Raw genomic sequence first — 25,463 nt, 5'->3', positions numbered from 1 at the left:
GTACAAGTTGTATCTAAGAATAGAAGAAAGCAAGAATATTTTCTTCTAGTTATCATAGAAATATGTTTATACAAACTAAGAGTATATTTTTCACTGGTCCTCTGAGGGTATTTCAACCGGGTTTTCACCTCAGAAAGGCAGAGAAAAATTGTGTACAAGTTGTATCTAAGAATAGAAGAAAGCAAGAATATTTTCTTCTAGTTATCATAGAAATATGTTGGTACAAACTAAAAGTATATTTTTCACTGGTTCTCTGAGGGTATTTCTACCGGGTTTTCACCTCAGAAAGGCAGGGAAAAATTGTGTACAAGCAGTATCAAAGAAAATAAGAAAGCAAGAATATTTTATCCAGTTATGAAGGAAATATGTTTGTACAAACGAAAAGTATATTTTTTACTGGTTCTCTGAGGGTATTTCTTCCCGGTTTTCACCTCAGAAAGGCAAACAAAAATTGTGTACAAGTTGTATCTAAGGAAACAAGAAAGCAAGAATATTTTCTTCTAGTTATCATAGAAATATGTTTGTACAAACTAAAAGTATATTTTTCACTGGTTCTCTGAGGGTATTTCTACCGGGTTTTTACCTCAGAAAGGCAGAAAAAAATTGTGTACAAGTCGTATCTAAGAAAAGAAGAAAGCAACAATACTTTTTCCAGTTATGAAGAAAATATGTTTGTACAAACTAAAAGTATATTTTTTACTGGTTCTCTGAGGGTATTTCTACCGGGTTTTCACCTCAGAAAGGCAGAGAAAAATTGTGTACAAGTTGTATCTCAGAATAGAAGAAAGCAAGAATATTTTCTTCTAGTTATCAAGGAATTATGTTTGTACAAACTAAAAGTATATTTTTCACTGGTTCTCTGAGGGTATTTCTACCGGGTTTTCACCTCAGAAAGGCAAACAAAAATTGTGTACAAGTTGTATCTAAGGAAACAAGAAAGCAAGAATATTTTCTTCTAGTTATCATAGAAATATGTTTGTACAAACTAAAAGTATATTTTTCACTGGTTCTCTGAGGGTATTTCTATCGGGTTTTCTTCTCAGAAAGGCAGACAAAAATTGTGTACAAGTTGTATCTAAGGAAACAAGAAAGCAAGAATATTTTCTTCTAGTTATCATAGAAATATGTTTGTACAAACTAAAAGTATATTTTTCACTGGTTCTCTGAGGGTATTTCTACAGGGTTTTTACCTCAGAGAGGCAGACAAAAATTGTGTACAAGTCGTATCTAAGAAAACAAGAAAGCAAGAATAATTTTTCCAGTTATGAAGGAAATATGTTTGTACAAACTAAAAGTATATTTTTCACTGGTTCTCTGACGGTATTTCTACCGGGTTTTCACCTCAGAAAGGCAGAGAAAAATTGTGCACAAGTTGTATCTCAGAATAGAAGAAAGCAAGAATATTTTCTTCTAGTTATCAAGGAATTATGTTTGTACAAACTAAAAGTATATTTTTCACTGGTTCTCTGAGGGTATTTCTACCGGGTTTTCTTCTCAGAAAGGCAGACAAAAATTGTGTACAAGTCGTATCAAAGAAAATAAGAAAGCAAGAATATTTTTTCCAGTTATGAAGGAAATATGTTTGTACAAACGAAAAGTATATTTTTCACTGGTTCTCTGAGGGTATTTCTACCGGGTTTTCTTCTCAGAAAGGCAGACAAAAATTGTGTACAAGTCGTATCAAAGAAAATAAGAAAGCAAGAATATTTTTTCCAGTTATGAAGGAAATATGTTTGTACAAACGAAAAGTATATTTTTCACTGGTTCTCTGAGGGTATTTCTACCCGGTTTTCACCTCAGAAAGGCAGAGAATAATTGTGTACAAGTTGTATCTAAGAATAGATGAAAGCAAGAATATTTTCTTCTAGTTATCATTGAAATATGTTTGTACAAACTAAAAGTATATTTTTCACTGGTTCTCTGAAGGTATTTCTACCGGGTTTTCACCTCAGAAAAGCAGACAAAAATTGTGTCCAAGCTACATCTAAAAGAACAAGAAAGCAAGAATATTTTCTTCTAGTTATCATAGAAATATGTTTGCACAAACTAAAAGTATATTTTTCACTGGTTCTCTGAGGGTAGTTCTACCGGGTTTTTACCTTAGAAAGGCAGACAAAAATTGTGTACAAGTCGTATCTAAGAAAACAAGAAAGCAAGAATATTTTTTCCAGTTATGAAGGAAATATGTTTGTACAAACTAAAAGTATATTTTTCACTGGTTCTCTGAGGGTATTTCTACCGGGTTTTCACCTCAGAAAGGCAGAGAAAAATTGTGTACAAGTTGTATCTCAGAATAGAAGAAAGCAAGAATATTTTCTTCTAGTTATCAAGGAATTATGTTTCTACAAACTAAAAGTAAATTTTTCACTGGTTCTCTGAGGGTATTTCTACCGGGTTTTCACCTCAGAAAGGCAGAGAAAAATTGTGTACAAGTTGTATCTCAGAATAGAAGAAAGCAAGAATATTTTCTTCTAGTTATCATAGAAATATGTTTGTACAAACTAAGAGTATATTTTTGACTGGTTCTCTGAGGGTATTTCTACCGGGTTTTCACCTCAGAAAGGCAGACAAAAAATTGTGTACAAGTTGTATCTAAGAATAGAAGAAAGCATGAATATTTTCTTCTAGTTATCATAAAAATATGTTTATACAAACTAAAAGTATATTTTTCACTGGTTCTCTGAGGGTATTTTTACAGGGTTTTCACCTCAGAAAGGCAGAGAAAAATTGTGTACAAGTTGTATCTAAGAATAGAAGAAAGCAAGAATATTTTCTTCTAGTTATCATAGAAATATGTTGGTACAAACTAAAAGTATATTTTTCACTGGTTCTCTGAGGGTATTTCTACCGGGTTTTCACCTCAGAAAGGCAGGGAAAAATTGTGTACAAGCAGTATCAAAGAAAATAAGAAAGCAAGAATATTTTATCCAGTTATGAAGGAAATATGTTTGTACAAACGAAAAGTATATTTTTTACTGGTTCTCTGAGGGTATTTCTACCCGGTTTTCACCTCAGAAAGGCAAACAAAAATTGTGTACAAGTTGTATCTAAGGAAACAAGAAAGCAAGAATATTTTCTTCTAGTTATCATAGAAATATGTTTGTACAAACTAAAAGTATATTTTTCACTGGTTCTCTGAGGGTATTTCTACCGGGTTTTTACCTCAGAAAGGCAGAAAAAAATTGTGTACAAGTCGTATCTAAGAAAAGAAGAAAGCAACAATACTTTTTCCAGTTATGAAGAAAATATGTTTGTACAAACTAAAAGTATATTTTTTACTGGTTCTCTGAGGGTATTTCTACCGGGTTTTCACCTCAGAAAGGCAGAGAAAAATTGTGTACAAGTTGTATCTCAGAATAGAAGAAAGCAAGAATATTTTCTTCTAGTTATCAAGGAATTATGTTTGTACAAACTAAAAGTATATTTTTCACTGGTTCTCTGAGGGTATTTCTACCGGGTTTTCACCTCAGAAAGGCAAACAAAAATTGTGTACAAGTTGTATCGAAGGAAACAAGAAAGCAAGAATATTTTCTTCTAGTTATCATAGAAATATGTTTGTACAAACTAAAAGTATATTTTTCACTGGTTCTCTGAGGGTATTTCTACAGGGTTTTTACCTCAGAGAGGCAGACAAAAATTGTGTACAAGTCGTATCTAAGAAAACAAGAAAGCAAGAATAATTTTTCCAGTTATGAAGGAAATATGTTTGTACAAACTAAAAGTATATTTTTCACTGGTTCTCTGACGGTATTTCTACCGGGTTTTCACCTCAGAAAGGCAGAGAAAAATTGTGCACAAGTTGTATCTCAGAATAGAAGAAAGCAAGAATATTTTCTTCTAGTTATCAAGGAATTATGTTTGTACAAACTAAAAGTATATTTTTCACTGGTTCTCTGAGGGTATTTCTATCGGGTTTTCTTCTCAGAAAGGCAGACAAAAATTGTGTACAAATTATATCTAAGAAAACTAAAAAGCAAGAATATTTTTTTCCAGTTATCAAGGAATTATGTTTGTACAAACTAAAAGTATATTTTTCACTGGTTCTCTGAGGGTACTTCTACCGGGTTTTCACCTTAGAAAGAAAGGCAAAAATTGTGTACAAGTTATATCTAAGAAAACTACAAAGCAGAAATATTTTTTCTAGTTATCAAGGAATTATGTTTGTAGAAACTAAAAGTATATTTTTCACTGGTTCTATGAGGGTATTTCTACTGGGTTTTCACCTCAGAAAGGCAGACAAAAATTGTGTACAAGTTGTATCTAAGAAAACGAGAAAGCAAGAATATTTTTTCCAGTTATCATGGAAATATGTTTGTACCAACTAAAAGTATATTTTTCACTGGTTCTCTGAGGGTATTTTAACCGGGTTTTCACCTCAGAAAGGCAGAGAAAAATTGTGTACAAGTTGTATCTAAGAAAACAAAAAAGCAAGAATATTTTTTTCCAGTTATCAAGGAAATATGTTTGTACAAACTAAAAGTATATTTTTCACTGGTTCTCTGAAGGTATTTCTACCGGGTTTTCACCTCAGAAAAGCAGACAAAAATTGTGTCCAAGCTACATCTAAAAGAACAAGAAAGCAAGAATATTTTCTTCTAGTTATCATAGAAATATGTTTGTACAAACTAAAAGTATATTTTTCACTGGTTCTCTGATGGTATTTCTACAGGGTTTTCACCTCAGAAAGGCAAACAAAAATTGTGTACAAGTTGTATCTAAGGAAACAAGAAAGCAAGAATATTTTCTTCTAGTTATCATAGAAATATGTTTGTACAAACTAAAAGTATATTTTTCTCTGGTTCTCTGAGGGTATTTCTACCGGGTTTTTACCTCAGAAAGACAGACAAAAATTATGTACAAGTCGTATCTAAGAAAAGAAGAAAGCAAGAATACTTTTTCCAGTTATGAAGGAAATATGTTTGTACAAACTAAAAGTATATTTTTCACTGGTTCTCTGAGGGTATTTCTACCGGGTTTTCACCTCAGAAAGGCAGAGAAAAATTGTGTACAAGTTGTATCTCAGAATAGAAGAAAGCAAGAATATTTTCTTCTAGTTATCAAGGAATTATGTTTGTACAAACTAAAAGTATATTTTTCACTGGTTCTCTGAGGGTATTTCTACCGGGTTTTCTTCTCAGAAAGGCAGACAAAAATTGTGTACAAGTCGTATCTAAGAAAACTAAAAAGCAAGAATACTTTCTTCTAGTTATCATAGAAATATATTTATACAAACTAAAAGTATATTTTTCACTGGTTCTCTGAGGGTATTTGTACCGGGTTTTCACCTCAGAAAGGCAGAGAAGAATTGTGTACAAGTGGTAGCTAAGATTAGAAGAAAGCAAGAAAATTTTCTTCTAGTTATCATAGAAATATGTTTGTACAAACTAAAAGTATATTTTTCACTGGTTTTCTGAGGGTATTTCTACCGGGTTTTCTTCTCAGAAAGGCAGACAAAAATTGTGGACAAGTCGTATCTAAGAAAACTAAAAAGCAAGAATACTTTCTTCTAGTTATCATAGAAATATATTTATACAAACTAAAAGTATATTTTTCACTGGTTCACGGAGGGTATTTCTACAGGGTTTTCACCTCAGAAAGGCAGACAAAAATTGTGTACAAGTTGTATCTAAGAATAGAAGAAAGCAAGAATATTTTCTTCTAGTTATCATAAAAATATGTTTGTACAAACGAAAAGTATATTTTTCACTGGTTCTCTGAGGGTATTTCTACCGGGTTTTCACCTCAGAAAGGCAGAGAAAAATTGTGTACAAGTTGTATCTAAGAATAGAAGAAAGCAAGAATATTTTCTTCTAGTTATCATAGAAATATATTTATACAAACTAAAAGTATATTTTTCACTGGTTCTCGGAGGGTATTTCTACCGGGTTTTCACCTCAGAAAGGCAGACAAAAATGGTGTACAAGTTATATCTAAGAAAACTAAAAAGCAGGAATATTTTTTTCTAGTTATCAATGAATTATGTTTGTACAAACTAAAAGTATATTTTTCACTGGTTCTCTGAGGGTATTTCTACCGGGTTTTCACCTCAGAAAGGCAGAGAAAAATTGTGTACAAGTTGTATCTAAGAATAGAAGAAAGCAAGAATATTTTCTTCTAGTTATCATAGAAATATATTTATACAAACTAAAAGTATATTTTTCACTGGTTCTCGGAGGGTATTTCTACCGGTTTTTCACCTCAGAAAGGCAGACAAAAATGGTGTACAAGTTATATCTAAGAAAACTAAAAAGCAGGAATATTTTTTTCTAGTTATCAATGAATTATGTTTGTACAAACTAAAAGTATATTTTTCACTGGTTCTCTGAGGGTATTTCTACCGGGTTTTCACCTCAGAAAGGCAGACAAAAATTGTGTACAAGTCGTATCTTAGAAAAACAAGAATGCAAGAATACTTTTTCCATTTATGAAGGAAATGTGTTTGTACAAACTAAAAGTATATTTTTCACTGGTTCTCTGAGGGTATTTCTACCGGGTTTTCACCTCAGAAAGACAGACAAAAATTGTGTCCAAGCTACATTTAAGAGAACAGGAAAGAAGGAATATTTTTTTCCATTTATCAACGAAATATGTTTGTACAAACTAAAAGTGTATTTTTCACTGGTTCTCTGAGGGTATTTCTACCGGGTTTTCTTCTCAGATAGGCAGACAAAAATTGTGTACAAGTCGTATCTAAGAAAACAAGAAAGCAGAATATTTTCTTCTAGTTATCATAGAAATATGTTTGTACAAACTAAAAGTATATTTTTCACTGGTTCTCTGAGGGTATTTCTACCGGGTTTTCACCTCAGAAAGACAGACAAAAATTGTGTCCAAGTTATACCTAAGAAAACATGAAAGCAAGAATATTAGAAAGGCAGACAAAAATTGTGTACAAGTTGTATCTAAGAAAACAGGAAACATGTTCGTACAAACTAAAAGTATAGTTTTGTCACTGGTCCTCTGAGGATATTTCTACCGTGTTTTCATTTTATAGAGGGAGACAAAACACAAACACGAAACGATATTCGATGATAGAATGTGTCGTGTTCTGACACGAAACGTTACTCGACAAGAAAATATGCCGTGTTCGGACACGAATGATTCGGGCAAGTCCCTGTTCTAACCTTTATAATTTTTTACATAAGAATTATGCTTTTTACCATACAGTAAAAACTCGTTTATCCGGATCTCGATCAACCGTATTTTCGATTATCCGTACAAATTTTCATTTCGTTTTTTTTCCTCAATGATTATAGACCTTTTGATATATGGGCAAATCCACAGAACCGGCCGATTTCATGTTACTCACATATTTTTCTATTTTAGAAGTATTATATTAATTATTTTCATACTTCAACCATTTTGTAATATCTCTGAGAACCTATTGAAATAAGAAAATTGAATAAATGTGAACCTTCTAGTCTTTTATAAAAAATAAAATCGAATTAAGTAACTTCAAAAATGAAATTTACGGTGTTACTCCAGGTATAAATTTTAATTCTTATAGGTATAACTTGTTCGGCATAGATCCGAACAATTCCAAACTGTGGTGAATTATAGTTTACTTATTGAAGAATGTTTTGAAAGTAATAAAAAATATGTGCTCTTAAATAAAAAGAAATGATAGTCGTTGAAAGTAGCGTTACTCATTATTTTATAATAATGAAATGTCTATACATTTTTGTAAATATCTTTTGCGGCGATTATTCGATTTGAATTTTTCAAATTGGAGCTTATTGCTTGTGAACAGACGAACAAATGTATGTATCATAGAATAGAGTGCAATCAGAATTAAAGAAAATATTTCAATAATTATCACTCTATGTTTAAGCGTGAACCATTTTCAACTTAGCCTTTTTTCAGTAGCACAACTACAGGATAAAATATGATGAGTTGAAAACATGTGTGATTATATAAAGACATTATTATAATTCTTGTATGCAAACGCCAAATTATATTTTCAATTTATAACGTCTAAAAATTAAAAATAAAAAAAAATTTATCGAAATTTAACTAGTTAATCGTGAAAAATGAATTATCCTTTCATTTGTTTTATTTTCAAAGTTATATCAAAATCGATGTCAATAATGTCAGTTTGTTGGTTAAAATAGTTAATATCAAAATTAGTAAGTAAACAATTTAATTTACAGAAATAAAAAATTAAATGCTAATAAATAAAATATATAATAAAATATGATAAAATATAAATAATTTATTTTTGATAATTAAAAAATTAATTATTTGTATTTTATCATATTTTATTATTCAAAATGTTTTGCACATATTTCAAATAATATATAAAAAAAAACAAAGAAATGCCATTTATAATTATAATTTCCAGAAGAAAAATAATATTTTCGTTTTTGGCTTTTAACTCAAACGGCATTAAAATAAAATGAATCACGCAAGAAGATAATTGTTCTTGAATATATTTTAAAGAAAGTAAACCATAAATAAAAGGTGTGCTTGCTATTTGGAAAATTTTCATCTTGATAAGTAAAAATCGGCCGGTTCTGTGGATTTGCCCATATGTTTGTAATCTATTTGTCTATTAGTTCTGATAAACGGGTTTATACTATACTTTCAAGAATATATGAAAATAATTTTATGAAATTTGAAATAATTATTTTCTTTCCGTGTTTCAAAATTGCTCTATAGAGTTGAGATATAATTTTTTTTACTAAATATTAAAAAAATAAATGTATTATAAATGACTAAGTTTTAAAGAAATTATCAGGTCAACGAAAACTTTCTTACAGATTATTAATAAGACAAATTTTTATTTTTTCTAATTAATGCCCTAATTTGTCAAATTTTAAGTTACATTGCCTAATTCGTTTCCTATTTTTCTACTGTCTATTTAAATAAAAATTACAATTTTCTATTAAAATGCAAATTAAAAGGGCTCAAAATTTATAAAAAAATCTATCATTAGTTAATTATTGTAATTAATTGCAATTATTAGTAATAATTTATTATTGTTACCTACTATCACAATTACAAATTTCAGAATAACAATAATTATTATTATTAATTATTTTATTATAACGAGAAATAAAATTAAAATGTAATATTTTCTTAATTTACTTTTGTAAAATTGAATTAAAGTGTATAAAATAAGTGTGGGAAATAATAATTTAAATTATTTAAATTACCTCCTCTTCTATGATAGTTTCAGGTGCAATATGAATAAAATCTCGTCCTCTCTCGCAGGCTTTTATATTTCTATTGAATGAAATTCTTCGGTTAGAATAATACACATTTAAAATTTGACTCAATCAAAGACTAGTGAAATTTTCCATCCACATTAACAAATTCTTAGCAATTACCAGACCTTCGATACTTTCAATAATTTCCGCTCTCGTTGCATTAAAAATTCCACGTTTATTATACACATAAAATATAGAAAGATGTTTTAAGCTATACCAAAATCACGTTGCGCCAACTGAAAATAAATATATCAAATAATTAATATAAATTAATATAAAAATAATAATTACTTTTTTATATTAAATAAATTGTCACTTAAAGTACATTATATATGTAATGAAATTCAGTGATTTGAAAATTCTAACAAATTAATTTTGTTTTCCAGGTATCATAAATAATCCTTACAATTTTTTTGATGTCTGATTTAAGCAATTTATTTGAATTTAAAATTTTGGCATAATTTTTAGTTTTAATGGTCAAAAGAATTTTGCAGAAGATTTGAAATTTAAAATAAATTTTCTGCTAATTTAAACTGCTGTAGTTTTTATTTGAAACTTATTTAGATAATTGAATTTTGGAAGAGTTACAGTTGAAATTTTTAGAAATAATTGAATTTTAGAAGAATTTGTTAAAAACAATAATTAAATTTTACAGAATTGAAAATAGTTTATTAAATAATTTTAGATAACATTTTTTAAAAGAAATTTAATTTTCAAAAATTTATACAATTCAGATTTTTGTAAATAATTGAACTTCAAGAGATTGTTAATTGAAATTTTATTGTGATTTCTGTTACTGAAGAAGTTAGTAAAAATTACAGCCAAAATTCAAACAAAAATTAAACTTTAAAAGTTTTTAATTGAAAAATGCTTTCAGATAGTTGAGTTTTCCAAGAATTATTATAAAATTCATTAAAAATAATTGAGTTTCGTTAATTTTATTTGGTGATTTTTTTTAATTTTGAACAATTATTGAATTGCATAAAATTTTAAATTGAAAAGTAGTTTAAGAGTATGTGGGAACCTCTCACGTGAATTATTATGGGAAGATGTGTTTTTTTAGTATACACCTTACGCTAAAATTAGAAAATATTTTTTTCTAACATTTTGAAGGATGATAGATTGGGGTACACAATTTACAGTACACAATTTTGAGTTAAATTGTTAAAAAGTGAAGTTTAAAAAGTGACATTTTTAAACGAAACTGAAAACAAACATGGCGGCGCATACCCTTAAGATACAGTCAACCATCCGAGTGAAGCCTTTCTCAGTAAAGCCGCTTCTCTAGTTTGTCGAGCAAGCTTGGAAAAACATTGCCCCTTTCCGCGTTGACCGGCTTTACTAGGATGGTTGACTATAATTGAATTTTCAAAAAATATTATAAAAATCATTAAAAATAATTAAATTTCGCTAGAGTCATAATTGAATTTATTAAATTTCAAAAAGTTTTAGATGAAAAATTTTAGAAGGTTTTAAATTTAAATATTTTGAAAGTAATTGAATTTCAAGTGATTTTGAATTGAAAATTTTTGGTAATTTTAATTGATTTTAAAAAGTTTTTTTTAAATTGTTGAATTTCATAAAAAATTTTATTGAAAAATAGTTTAAGATAATTGAATTTGTGAAGAATTTTATTATCTTTAATGAATTTAATGAAGAAAAATCGCCAGAGAACCCGATGAAACTGAAACTGAAATTCGTATGAATTAAAATTTGAACAAATTCAAATTTGGATAAACTGAATTTTTGAATTGATTAAATCAATAGTTGATGAAAATTAGTAAGAATTTAAACTTAAATTGATTATAATTTGTATATTTTTAGTCAATAAATGCTTCGATCAATTTTAATTTTTTGAAATTTAACCTTAATAATTTTTAAATCAAAGAAAAAAGAAATTTTTTGATAAATTCAAGATTAGGTCAATTGAATAATTTATAAAAAAGAAATTTCTATAATTGTATTCTCTAAATTAATAATAGCTTTAATCGATTTTTTTGCGCATTGTAAATGTAATTATTCTTTAAATATTACATTCACAATAAATCAATTCATGAGAAAGGTGAAAAGGTAATAAATTATGAAAATAGGTAAAACAGGTAACAAAATTTTAAATATGTGAAAAAAGGGAATCGGTAATAAACTATAATCCCTTATAAAGGAAAAAATTGTTGAAACTTTTTACAGGAAGTATATAATTGACTTTTTTGTAAATTTGTTCAAATTCCCCTGACAAAAATGATTTTTACTCTTACTTTTCCTTGATTTGTGGCTACCCTGATATTAAAGCATTTATTTTAATTATTATTATTATTAATAATAAATAAACAAATAAAATGTTTATAAAAGCGTAATTACTTTTCACCTATAATTGAAATATTTATTTTTTTATTATTTTTTATTATTATATTATTTTTATTATTATTATATAATTATCAAAATTATTTAGTTGCAGACATGACGAGATTTGAAGCCGAATTTCTGAAACGTTATAAATATAAGATTCAACTTTTTTATAAAAATGTTGTATAATCGATTGCAGAAAATACCGTAATTCCTTATTGATTATTGATTATATAAAATCAAATATTTTGTGAGAAATTAAAAAAAATTTAAATTATTTATCACCGAATACATGAATTTTTATTATTACTATTTTTTTTAAACACATGCATATTTATCATGTAAAAAAAATTTTTTTTGTACCACCGAGAATGTAAAAAAAATGTAATAATATGTGTCTTATTTTATAAAAATTTATATAACTTATTTCCAATTTAGAAACGGAAATTATTCACAAAATCACATCACTCACATAAGCAGCACCATTGCGAAAAGCCATAAAATGTAAAAGTCTGCAAAATTAATGTTATTTGATATTTATTAACAAAATGATGTGATTGATAGGTCCAGTGATTGCACTGTGATGTTAATTTTTTCGACCGCACTTTTTCTCGTAAAATACTGAATAAATTGAGTGGAAATTTTTGTGGAGACGTCTAAAATATAATAAGAAAGTTCAGTGAAATGCAAAAAAGTTGATATTTTTTAAAATAATTGGAAATTATTGGAAAATCCGATCAATGACGTTTAACCTAACCTCAAATTTTCTAAAAATTATCAACACTTTCGCATATCACTGCCCTTCTTTATAATAATTTTCACTTTTTCCCAAAATTCCAGTTCAATCCATTAGGTATTTTACGCGAAAAATAATTGGAAAAAATAATATTACGGCGGTCACGTGACCTAACAATCACGGTGTCTGTTAAAAAAGAAGATAATGTGGCACAAACAAAGATGCAAAATAAATTATGATATTGATATGATGATTATAATCGAATTTAAAACAATTTATTAAATAAATGAAATAAATAAATTAAAATATTATACTACTATGTGACAAACATGAAAAGTTGGCAATTTCTGAACGCGTGTAGTTTGCCGCACGATGGAACCGATGGTGTCAATTTCACTCGTATTACACACGCGATGTATTTTTATCTAATTGCACAATAAACAAGATGCTAAAACAAAACATATCTCTAAATAATAAGAAGTAATGAATATTTAAAGATAATGAAATATTAATTAGAAAATAAAAGAAGCGAATGTACAAGTATACTGAACACTGCGTTCACTGATAAATGTGAAGTTGCATGTGAATCGAAATCGAATCATTCTTATCCGACAGTTGTTGTTGAAGATGTAAGATGGCGCTAGTCATTCGTTCTATACACTAAAGGTGCTTGTATACCTCACCGATCCTGAGTATACTTCCGTCGTATACCATTGGAGTAAAAGAGACACAATTATCTTTTGTCTCTTTTACTCCAATGCTGCACGACGATAGAATACTCGGGATCGGTGAGGTCTACAAGCGCCTTAATACGAAAGAAATTAATTTGCAAAAAATACTTTAAACTTTAAAATGAGAGAATTTTGTCAATAATAACAAATTATAATAATAATTCATAACCTTAAATAAATTTAAATATAATATTAATAATTTATTGCGAATATGTTCTAAATAACAGCGAGCAGAACAATTTTACTTTCTGTCCGCTATTCAAAGCATGGAATGTAGCGTTTATCGTGCATATTGGACAAAAATTAGTAGTTTAAAAAAAATTTATTTTTACCTATCTTCCAAAATGGAAAAAATAATTTTACATAAATATACTATTATAAAAAGGAAAAAATTCTACTACTAAATGAAAATGAGTTTTTTTAGAAACAAAATTTCTAAAGTACCTATATTTTGATATATTTAGAATTTTTTACATGAAAATAATGCTTTTTAGCATATTTTCCAGGATTTGAAAATAATTTTATAAAATTTTAAATACTTTCACAAAATTTGAAATAATTATTTTCTTTCCGTGTTTCAAAATTGCTCAACATAGTTGAGATTTTAAGAAATAATTTTTAAAATAAATATTTAAAAAAATAATTGTTTTATAAATGACTAAGTTTAAAGGAAATTATCAGGTCAATGAAAACCTTCTTACAAATTATTCGTAATCAGAAATTTTCATTTGTCCTAATTAATGCCCTAATTTGTCAAATTTTAAGTAACGTTACCTAATTCGTTTTCTATTTTTTTACTTTCTACTTTAATAAAAATTACAATTTTCTATTAAAATGCAAATTAAAAGGGCTCAAAATTCATAAAAAAAAAATCTATTATTAGTTAATTATTGTAATTAATTGCAATTATTAGTAATAATTTATTATTGTCACCAACTATCACAATCACAAATTTCAGAATATTAATAATAATAATAATAATTATTATTATTATTATTATTATTAATTATTTCATTATCACGGAAAAGCGTTACGCGTTATGCGTTATGTATGACCTTTTTATAATAGGAATACAATAAATAAATTATTTTTAAAAATTGGTAAAATATATTTAATTCATTAGTAAATAATACTATATTTTATGAAATCCTGTATTATTGGGTTTATAAAAAATTTTCTAAACTTTAGAATTTTTTATATGAAAATTATGCTTTTTAGCATATTTTCCAGGATTTGAAAATAATTTTATAAAATTTTAAATACTTTCACAAAATTTGAAATAATTATTTTCTTTCCATGTTTCAAAATTGCTCTACAGAGTTGATATTTTAAGATATAATTTTTGAACTAAATATTACAAAAATAATTGTTTTATAAATGACTGAGTTTGAAAGAAATTATCAGGTCAACGAAAACTTTCTTACAGAATAATAATAATAATTATTATTATTATTATTATTATTATTATTAAGTAATAATTCTTTTATTATAACGAGAAATAAAATTAAAATTGAACATTTGCTAAATTTACTTTTGTAAAATTGAATTAAAGTGTATAAAATAAGTGTGGGAAATAATAATTTAAATTATTTAAATTACCTCTTCTCCTATGATAGTTTCAGGTGCAATATGAATAAAATTTCGTCCTCTCTCGCAGGCTTTTATATTTCTATTGAATGAAATTCCTCGATTAGAATAATACACATCTAAAATTTGACTCAATCAAAGACTATTGAAATTTTTTATCCACATTAACAAATTCTTAGCAATTACCAGACCATCGATACTTTCAATAATTTCCGTTCTCGTTGTATCGAAAATTTAAGGTTTATTATTCACATAAAATATAGAAGGACGTTTTGAACTATTCTAAAAACCCGTTGCGCCAACTGAAAATAACGCGTCGCGAAGAAAAGGATCTTAGAAGCAAACGAATTATACGTTATGTTTACGACAGTTTTACCTTGATTAAAACTTTCTTTTCGTTTCAGTAACATAAAAATCAGTTTTTATTGATTATTTTAGATATAATAAAGTTCAAAATTCAAAATTTCAAAATATAACCTATAATTTTTTGCTTCTAAGGTCCCTTTTTTCTCAACGCGTGACAAATATATCAAATAATTAACATAAATTAATACAAAAATAATAGGTAATTACTTTTTTATGTTAAATAAAAATTTAAAGAAATGAAAATTTGACTTAAAGTACATTATATATGTAATGAAATTCTATGATTTGAAAATTCTATAATAAATTAATTTTTGTTTTCCAGGTGCCATAAATAATCCTTTCTAAATTCTTTTAAAATTAGACCGCAACGAACTTGGTCGAAAAATAATAATCTGTCCCTTTTAATATTTTTTTAATTGAACAATACCTGCAAGTGAAGCAGCTCAAATATTATTCATTTTCAATGTCGATAGAGAGAGTGATTGCATCCACATTGATCGTTGTAACATTATTTGATCTTTCGGCATAATTAAATCAACTTCTTCTTCATTGAATTTAAATTTACTGGATTCATTCTCTGCAAAAAATTATTATTATTTTTTTATTTATAAAAAATAAAAAATGAACAATTATCGAACGAAATTACGAAACTCAGAATTATTGTTCTGAATTACAAAAAAAAGAGACTAGTATTTTTTATTTGTAAATTTGTCAATCAACAATTTTGTATTTTTGATAAATTTATTGTAAAATTGCAGGCCTTGGATCGACTTTAGGATGCAAAAAAAAATCATTTTAGTCGATTTACATTCCAAAAAAGGTGAAAAAATCGATTTCTTCATTTTACTTAAATTTTAATAATAATAATTCTCTAAGAATATTATCAAGAAAATTTATTTCGAATATTTTAAAATCAAACTAAGACAAATTTTCTACATTTTAATTAAGTAAAACAAATTTGTATAAAAAAAATTTTTAAAGTTTCATTTTAAAAATTTTTTTGAAGTCTGATATAAGCAATTTATTTGAATTTAAAATTTTAGTTTTAATGGTCAAAAAAATTTTGCAGAAGATTTGAAATTGAAAATAAATTTTCTGTAAATTTTATCTGTTGTAGTTTTTTTTTTATATTTATTTTCTGCCAACAATTCAATTTTGGAGTTTTTATTTGAAACTTTTTTAAATAATTAAATTTTTGAAAGAAATATTAAAATTAATAAAAATAATTGAATTTCACCAAGTCGAAAAGGTCGTATAATACAAGATCTGAAATTGTTAAAAAAAAGAATTAATACAATTTTTTTAATGTACTTAACTTTTGATTTTAACAAAGATTTTTCCTTGAAAACTATAGAAAAAAATTCCAACCTTCTTCCTTGACTAGAATTAATTAAAAGACAATTTTTGTCTCCCTTTCTCAGGTGAAAAACACAGTAGAAAACCCACCAGATAGCCTGTGACACGACCAAAATTTGTTTTCTGTAAATTTCAAAGAAAAATCATTGTCAAAAAAAAAGTGGTCGTGTCACGGGTTCTTTGGTGCTTTTTCTACTGTGTTTTCGTCTCAGAAAGAGAGACAAAAATTGTCTTTTAGATAATTCTAGTCCAGAAAGGAAATCCCAGTAGAAAATTCCGACATCGTTTACGACGTCGTATTCTAAGTAGTTTGCGACGTAGTAAACGACGTAGTAAGCGACGTAGTAAACGACGTAGAAAACGACATAGTAAACGACGTCGTAAATGAAAGCGGAATTTGGGATAGTAAACTACGTCGTTTACTACGTCGTTTACGATGTTGCAAAAGTCCAATATCCAATATTAAAAATTTTAATAATAATTTAAAAAATCAATAATTTAAAAAAAAATTTATTTTTATTATTTTTTAATAGTTATTATTATTATTTTATTTTTAATATTTAAATTAAAATAAAAAAATGGTCATCAAAATATTAGTGAAACCATTTCTTCCAAAAAAGAATTTGTCTCAAATCCAATAAAGGAGAGACATTGGGCAGAAAAAAATTTCGACAAAAAAAAAATTTTTGATCACTGCTTATATACTAATCTAATGGCACCTCAACTGCGAGAAACAGTTATGATGTTCGCCCTCCCTGTGGCGTTGAGCGAACTTAAGTCCAGAGCTGAGCCATCAGCGCAGCGCGGAAACATTTGAAAAATTTGATTTTATTAGATATTTTATTTTATTTTAAATATGACAAATAATTAACTTAATAAATAATTAATGTCATAAATAATTATTAATAACATAATGTCATACTTAATAATTCGTTAATTAATTATTTTTAACGAAAATTTGACAAAAAAAAAATTTGTTGGCCAAAAAAAATATTACCATTAAAAAATAATTTTTTTGTTAAATTTTCGTAGTAAAAAAAATTTTTTTAAGACAATTATTTGTGACCTAAAAAAACATCACGATGAGAATATAATTAACAAAAAAAATTACTCGTAGCACAGAAAAAATTTCACCATGAGAAAATAATTTTTTTTAAATTTTATTTGTAAAAAATTTATTGGTAGCTCAAAAAAAATATCACGATGAGAAAATAATTTTTTGTCAAATTTTCTCTGTAAATAAATTAATTAACTAAATAACGTACCGTAAAACGGGGTTATTTCGCTCATTGCGGGTAAATTCGCTCACCCACTTTTATGCTTTATTTCAGCTTTAAAATAAAGTTTAATACCTTTATTAGCAGGTAAAAATGTTAAATTTGTTAATAGAAATACTAAATTTTAGTTTTTAATCAAATTTAAAGCAAAAAAATGGGTGAGCGACTTTACCCGCACTGAGCGAAATAACCCTGTTTTACGGTATTTATTAGTTACTTAATTTTTTACTACGAAAATGTAACAAAAAAATATTTGTAGCACAAAAATAATATCAAGATGAGAATTTTAATTATTTTTAAATTTTCTCTGTAAAAAAAATATTTTGTGGCCTAAAAAAATTATCACGATAAGAAAATAACTTTTTTGTCAAATTTTCTCTCCAAAACAATTAATTCACTAAATACCGTAATAAATCGTTGTTTTTTTTACTACGAAAATTTACCAAAAATTTATTCGTAGCACAAAAGAATATCACAATGATAAAATAATAATTTTTTTTCAAATTTTCTTTGAAAAAAAAATTCGTGTTTTTAAAAAAAATCACGATGAAAAATAATTTTGTTGTAAAAATTTCTTTGTAAAAAAATTTAACAAAAAAATTGTACGTAGCACAAAAAAATATTACGATGAGAAATTTACTTATTTTAAAATTTTCTCAGTAAAAAAATTATTTGTGGCCCAAATAAAATATCACGATGAGAAAATAATTTTTTTTGTCAAAATTTCTCTGTAAAAAAAATTAATTAAATAATTATATAATAATAAAATGTTTGGTCTGTCTTTCTGTCCTAACTTGAAGTTGGCCTTTTCTGATTTCACGTGTTTTTTTGAATAGTAATCTTATGACGTGTCAAATTTTGACAATTCTTTTTCTCATTTTTGCCAAAGTTGTATAATTGTGTTTCCAAATTTCTTTAAAATAAAATAATAAAATAAGTTTCTTTAAAATTCCAAATTCGAAAATTCAATTCACGAAGCTGAAGTACACAACGTTTACCAACGAAATTTTTTTTAAAGTTGTATATTAATTTAAAAATTGTATATTGATTCAAAAATTGTATACAAATACAAAAAATTTATGATGAGAAAAAAGATGCGCCAGGAAATTTCGTACAAGATAGTAATTTGAAAAAAATTTATTTTTAAGGTACCAGGGGCCAACGATTACCTATTAAATATTAATTATAAAAACACAGGCCTCGAATCAACTTAAAGACACAAAACAGTCGTTTTAGTCGATTTATATTCCAAAAAAAAGTGGATTTGTTTTTCATTTTAAGGGGTTTCCTAAATTTTTTTGCCCTAAAATAGAAGGTTTTTAAAAGATCGTGTACTCATAAGTTTTAAAATATAATTGATCAAAAGTTTTTACATGTTACTATATACGTCAAGAACTATTTAAAAAAAATTACGATCTTAAAAAATATTATTATGCTCCTTCTACAGAGGTCGCTATGTACACTGGTCAAAATCAAAGTCCTTTACGGTAACCACTGTAGCTCATCGCAGAATCATCTAAAATAAAAAAATCAAACGTGATTTTAAAGTTTAAGACCTAATACAGGTCCTAAACCTCGAGATATTAAAAAAAATCAAAAATTAAAAAAATGGCAAGCTTTGGAACCCAAAAAACTGAAAAAACACCATTTTTTGACAATCAATCACTCACAAAAACCTGATTATTGAATATTTTAAATATATTTGAGGTTTAGGGCCTGCAAAAACTTCCACTGAATCGAATGCAACTTGAATTTTTGAAATCGGTCAAACGGTTTTTGAGTTCTACTGGTTACCATTTTTAAATATAGTGTTTTGAGAAAAAAGCGTTTAAAGTTTTGATATCAAAAGGTTATAATTAGTCAAGCAGAAGTAACTAAATCAGCTTGAAAATTCTTACTCAGGGGTTTTTGGGGTCGCTGATTACGAATATGATGTCAGAATTTAAAAATTCAAAATGGCGGATCCAATATGGCGGACGAAAAATTTTAAAACTAATCGGATTTGCTCGAAAATGATGAAATGATATGAATATGATGAATTGTCCGTACTGGGTCCATGACCATGTCGGGTTTATTATCAGCAAACCAAAAAACCTTTTTTATATTTGAATTTTCGAATTCTGTCATCATATTCAATCCAAGCATTTTTTAAATTTGTCCGTCATCTTGGATCCGCCATTTTGAATTTTTAAAATATGACTTCAGATTTGTAATCATCGACCTCAAAAACCCCCAAGTAGTAAATTTCAAGCAAATCCAAGCATTTTTTAAAAACTCGTCCGCCATATTGGATCCGCCATTTTGAAATTTGAAAAATGGACACCGGATTCGTAATCAGCGACCCCATAAACCCCCGAGTAGGACATTTCGAGCCAATCTAAACACTTTTTAAAAAACTTGTCAGCCATATTGGATCCGCCATTTTGAATTTTTAAAATCTGACATTAAATTCGTAATCAGAGACCCCAATAACACCCCGAGTAACGAATTTCAAGCAAATCCATTCGCTCGGTTTATCGTGGACACGAAAGGGTTAATTATACGATCTGTAGACGCATATATATATATATATATATATATATATATATATATATATATATATATATATATATATATATATATATGTATTTTGTTAAATAACTTAAGATTTTGAGCGAATTACGATCTAATGATTTAACCACACATTCTTAACATACTTTCCTATCAAAAAATGAAGAAAAAAAAAATTCGATTTTTTTGACCAAAAAAATTTAGGAAACCCCTTAACAAAAATATTTTACAGATTTTTAAATAAAACTTTTTTTTTTAATAATAATCCTTTTCGAAGGGTTAAAGTTGAAATTTTTAGAAATAATTAAATTTCAAAAGATATTGTTAATTTTCAAACAATTATTAAATTTTACAGAACTAAAAATAATTTATCAAACAATTTTTGGAAAACATTTTTTAAATTTAATTGAATTTTCAAAGATTTAAAATTGAGATTTTTGAAATTAATTGAAACTTTAAGTGTTTTGTAATTAAAATTTTAGATGATTTCACTAAAAATTTATTAGAAAATGCGGACAAAATACAATAATTTGAAAATCATTTTTAATTGAAAAATGGTTTCACATAGTTGAATTTTCAAAGAATATTATTAAAATAGTTAAAAATAATTGAATTTCCTTAGAGTTATAATTGAAATTATTAAATTTCAAAAAAAAAAAATTTCGATGGAAAATTTTAGAAATTTTAGATGCTTTTAAATTCAAATTATTGAAAATTCAATTAATTTTGAATTCAAATTTTTGAGAATAATTAAATTTTATTTGATTTTAAATTTGGAAAATAATTGAATTTCAGTTCATTTTGAATTGAAAATTTTGGGAAATAATTGAATTTTAATTGAAATTGGATAATAATTTAATTTAAGTTCATTTTTGATTGAAAATTTGGATAATTAATTTTGAATAGAAATTTTAGAAAATAATTGAATTTTATTTCATTTTAAATTGAAAACTTGGTAAATAATTAAATTTTAAATTGAAAATTTTGGATAATTATTGAATTTTAATTGATTTTGAATTAAAATTTCGGGTAATAATTGAATTTTAGTTTATTTTGAATTGAAATTTTTAAAAAATAATTCAATTTTATTGTGATATTTTTTTTTAAATTATAAACAATTGTTAAATTTCATAAAAATTTTAATTGAAAAATAATTTTGATATAATTGAATTTGTGATGTATTTAATTAAAATTATTAAGAATAATTAATTTAGTGAAGAATCATTTTAGTTCATTTGTTAAATAATTGAATTGAAGAAGATCTGAAGAAGATCTACATTTTATACAAAAAAAATGTATTTTATTTACATTTTTTCAAATGTAAAAAAAATGTCGCATTTTATATAATATAATAACATATAATTTTCATTATTATCATTTAATATGTTATAATATTCTAATAAATTAAATTATTATTAATAATATTAATCTTTAATTTCTTTATAACAAATAATTAAATCCTCAATTTGCCGAGCTTGCGCGCGTTTAATTTTGCTAGTTAGCTTAATAATTAGTTAATTAATTTTTTTACTACGAAAATTTAACCAGGTAATAAATGTATTAAACTTTATTTTAAAGCTGAAATAAAGCATAAAAGTGGGTGAGCGAATTTACCCGCAATGAGCGAAATAACCCCGTTTTACGGTACGTTATTTAGTTAATTAATTTATTTACAGAGAAAATTTGACAAAAAATTATTTTCTCATCGTGATATTTTTTTTGAGCTACCAATAAATTTTTTACAAATAAAATTTTAAAAAAATTATTTTCTCATGGTGAAATTTTTTCTGTGCTACGAGTAATTTTTTTTGTTAATTATATTCTCATCGTGATATTTTTTAGGTCACAAATAATTATCTTAAAAAAATTTTTTTTACTACGAAAATTTAACAAAAAAATTATTTTTTAATGGTAATATTTTTTTTGGCCAACAAATTTTTTTTTTGTCAAATTTTCGTTAAAAATAATTAATTAACGAATTATTAAGTATGACATTATGTTATTAATAATTATTTATGACATTAATTATTTATTAAGTTAATTATTTGTCATATTTAAAATAAAATAAAATATCTAATAAAATCAAATTTTTCAAATGTTTCCGCGCTGCGCTGATGGCTCAGCTCTGGACTTAAGTTCGCTCAACGCCACAGGGAGGGCGAACATCATAACTGTTTTTTTCTGCCCGATGTCTCTCCTTTATTGGATTTGAGACAAATTCTTTTTTGGAAGAAATGGTTTCACTAATATTTTGATGACCATTTTTTTATTTTAATTTAAATATTAAAAATAAAATAATAATAATAACTATTAAAAAATAATAAAAATAAATTTTTTTTTAAATTATTGATTTTTTAAATTATTATTAAAATTTTTAATATTGGATATTGGACTTACTAAATTACTAAATAAATAATATTAAAATAATTTTTGCAACATCGTAAACGACGTAGTAAACGACATCGTAAACGACGTAGTAAACGACGTAGTTTACTATCCCAAATTCCGCTTTCATTTACGACGTCGTTTACTATGTCGTTTTCTACGTCGCTTACTACGTCGTTTACTACGTCGCAAACTACTTAGAATACGACGTCGTAAACGATGTCGGAATTTTCAACTGGGATATAGGAATTATTTTCACTAATTTTCATGGAAAAATCTTTTTCAGTATCAAAAGTTTGGTCATATCACGTGTTCTCGAGCGAGGACGATTAAAGTTGATGGATCTGGTTCTGTCAAGAAAAAATTGATAATTTTAGAAAATATCATGAATTTTCTTCCAATAATGAAGAAAATTTTTTTCTAAAGGTCTTCAAATTTATTCATTTTTACGTATTTTTATGACCAGATTATAGAAATAATTTAAAAATAATAATAAAAAGTTGTTTTAATTAATTTTTTTTTCGAAAAAGAAAATTTTTTGAAAAAAGTAGACTTTTTCCATAATTTTTTTTATTCGGTTCTCTGATTTATTTAATTTTTTCTAATTTTTTTTTCTTCCTCCTATTCTTCCTTTTTTTATTCGATATTCTTTACACATTTTTTAAAAAGAAAATGTTTATTTAAATTGAAAATAAAATTTCATAAAATTAAATCGAGGATTACGTACACGAAGCGAACTTATTTGGTATAAAAAAAATGTTTAAAAAATAATATAAGTTTGGTATGTCAAATAATATAAGTGATACAAAAAGGAACAATTTTGTAAAAAAATTTAAGAAAATTTTTTCTCTACGTATCATTTACATTATTTGCCATCCCAAACTTATATTTTTTAAACATTTTTTTTTAATATCAAATAAGTTCGCTTCGTGTACAGAACCCTCGATTTCAGTGCAAGTATAATTTGCACTTGTCCGATTTTTATAAGTCTTTCAGGTTTCAAATTTATAATATATATATAATATAATTAATAATATATTATAAAAAAATATGACAAATAAGAAGAATGAAAAAAACAGATCGTTAAAAAATATATAAAGTGAAAACAAATATACCTGAGAAAATAAAATTTATAAAAATGAACAAATAAATTATTACATTAACATATAAACAAACAAAACAAAAAAACACTCCGAAGAGTACAATACACGATTAAATTTTTCATTAATTGAACAAATTAAGAGAAAAATACAAAAAGCAAATAGGTATAATTATAATTCCCTAAATAATGTGGCAAAATACCGTCTGATAATTGTTGACACAGGACCGCCATAACCAACAAATTTCGCTATATGCGAAATTATAACAGAGAACTAAATTGTTTCAATAAATAAATTGTAAAAAATAATCAAAAAAAAAGACAAAAAAGAAAAAATGTTTTAAAATTTTCTATTGGCCGAGACACATGCTGGACGCATTCGCCAAAATAAATTTCCGAAAAAGTATTACAACACAAAATTCAATTGTAAAATAGATAAAAATGTTCAATTTTTACGTACCATCAAAATGTGAGAAAAACGTCAATCATATAAATATAATATAAATGTGTAATAATGTTCAATATATCAATTTTTGTTTGCGTCAAAGCCATAATTAGTGGTGAAACCGGCAACTGGAAATGTACAGCAGGGATTGGTAAGTAAATGTAACACACTTTAAGCTGCTTCTACAATAGGTACAATTTGTGTTGCGCGCGCAACCAAGTACAATTTATTTGCACTTGTGCAACACAAATTGTACCTATTGTAGAAGCAGCTTCACACTTCCTAGACCTAGGAAAAATCAAAGGTATTCATTACACCCAATATTACTTAAACCCCGAAAGAAACCATGGTTTGCGAACTGGTTTTCGAATCTGCCGCTTAAGATCCAATCATTATAATTTAAATGCTAGCTTGGCAAGAAAAAATTATATTAAATCTGGTGGCTGTCCTCGCTGTCCCAACGTCGAGGAGGATTTTGACCACATTCTCTGGTCTTGTCCCAGATATAACTCATTCCGACCGAATCTAATAAAAGCTCTCTCTAGGGCTCTAAAATGTTCCCCTCCTTTCAGCTCAGTTCAATTTCTCACTAACCCTACTCCCAGAGTTGTCTCTCATGTGTTTAGATTTTTAAAACATATAAATATAAAGATTTGATTTAATAACTTTTTCTAATTTGCTTTTATCTCAGGAGCTCCAGAGAGAAAGTTTTGTCGGGAACTTTTCCCTCTGGGTGAACAGTAGAGTAACTTGGAGCTGCGGTTCCCTTCAGCAAACTACTCTCTAGAATCCCTCCTCTTTGTTATTTTTCTTTATTAAACTAATTTTCCTTTCTTGTCTTTTCTTCTATTTCAAATTTACCGCTCTTCTATTTAACCAGTTATACGTTCTCAGCGTTTACATAGTACGTATATTCACTTTTAAGCAACATCCACTCACCAGGTCATGGCCAGATATACGCAGGCGCAAGCCAGTATAGTGCCAACGTTAAACAAACTTAACTCGTCGCTCTTTAAAGAACGATGAGAGAGATAATCTTTGTGTGACGAAGTCTGTTAAATGTCAAAAAATAGGGTTATGTTGTAGTGTTGTCAAAAGCAAGTGACATTAATAAAAGAAGTGGAAAATAATAATAAAAAGGACTTCGTAGTAATAAACTTAAGAAAGGAAAAGTAAGTACATTTTATCATGGAATTACAAAAAAAATCGTTATAAACGGGGTGATGAGTGAACATTAAAAAGCAGATTGTTTACATGGACACAAATTGATAATTTATGATAACATAATTTTTCTTTATTTATTGTCATAAATAATGTGCCTATAATGCTAAATTAAATTTATCATATAAATACTTAATTTTAATAAATGATATGAACTT

General features: G+C 26.3%; 1 protein-coding gene across 4 annotated transcripts in view; it reads right to left on the bottom strand.

Moving 5' to 3' along the window:
* LOC127279084 (transcription initiation factor TFIID subunit 12-like) overlaps nt 1–24,537 on the bottom strand; it is an 86,676-nt gene extending 62,139 nt beyond the window's left edge. Inside the window, exons 1-5 of one of the 4 annotated variants that reach the window (XM_051301215.1) lie at nt 24,100–24,537; nt 15,400–15,549; nt 14,793–14,908; nt 14,619–14,688; nt 9,156–9,445 (exon numbers count right to left, since the gene is read on the bottom strand). The gene's annotated coding sequence lies outside the window, so the exon portion shown is untranslated. Of the gene's footprint in view, nt 1–9,155; nt 9,446–12,617; nt 12,834–14,618; nt 14,689–14,792; nt 14,909–15,399; nt 15,550–24,099 lie in introns of those variants that run through there. The other 3 variants (XM_051301214.1, XM_051301213.1, XM_051301217.1) reach the window with 3 other exon arrangements.
* Nucleotides 24,538–25,463: the final 926 nt, after the last annotated feature.

The sequence above is a fragment of the Leptopilina boulardi genome, unplaced genomic scaffold (genome assembly GCF_019393585.1).
Source record: "Leptopilina boulardi isolate dan_hultmark-lab unplaced genomic scaffold, ZJU_Lbou_2.1 LbouV2_214, whole genome shotgun sequence".
Classification (NCBI taxonomy): domain Eukaryota; kingdom Metazoa; phylum Arthropoda; class Insecta; order Hymenoptera; family Figitidae; genus Leptopilina; species Leptopilina boulardi.
This window is presented reverse-complemented; position numbering and strand designations above follow the sequence as displayed.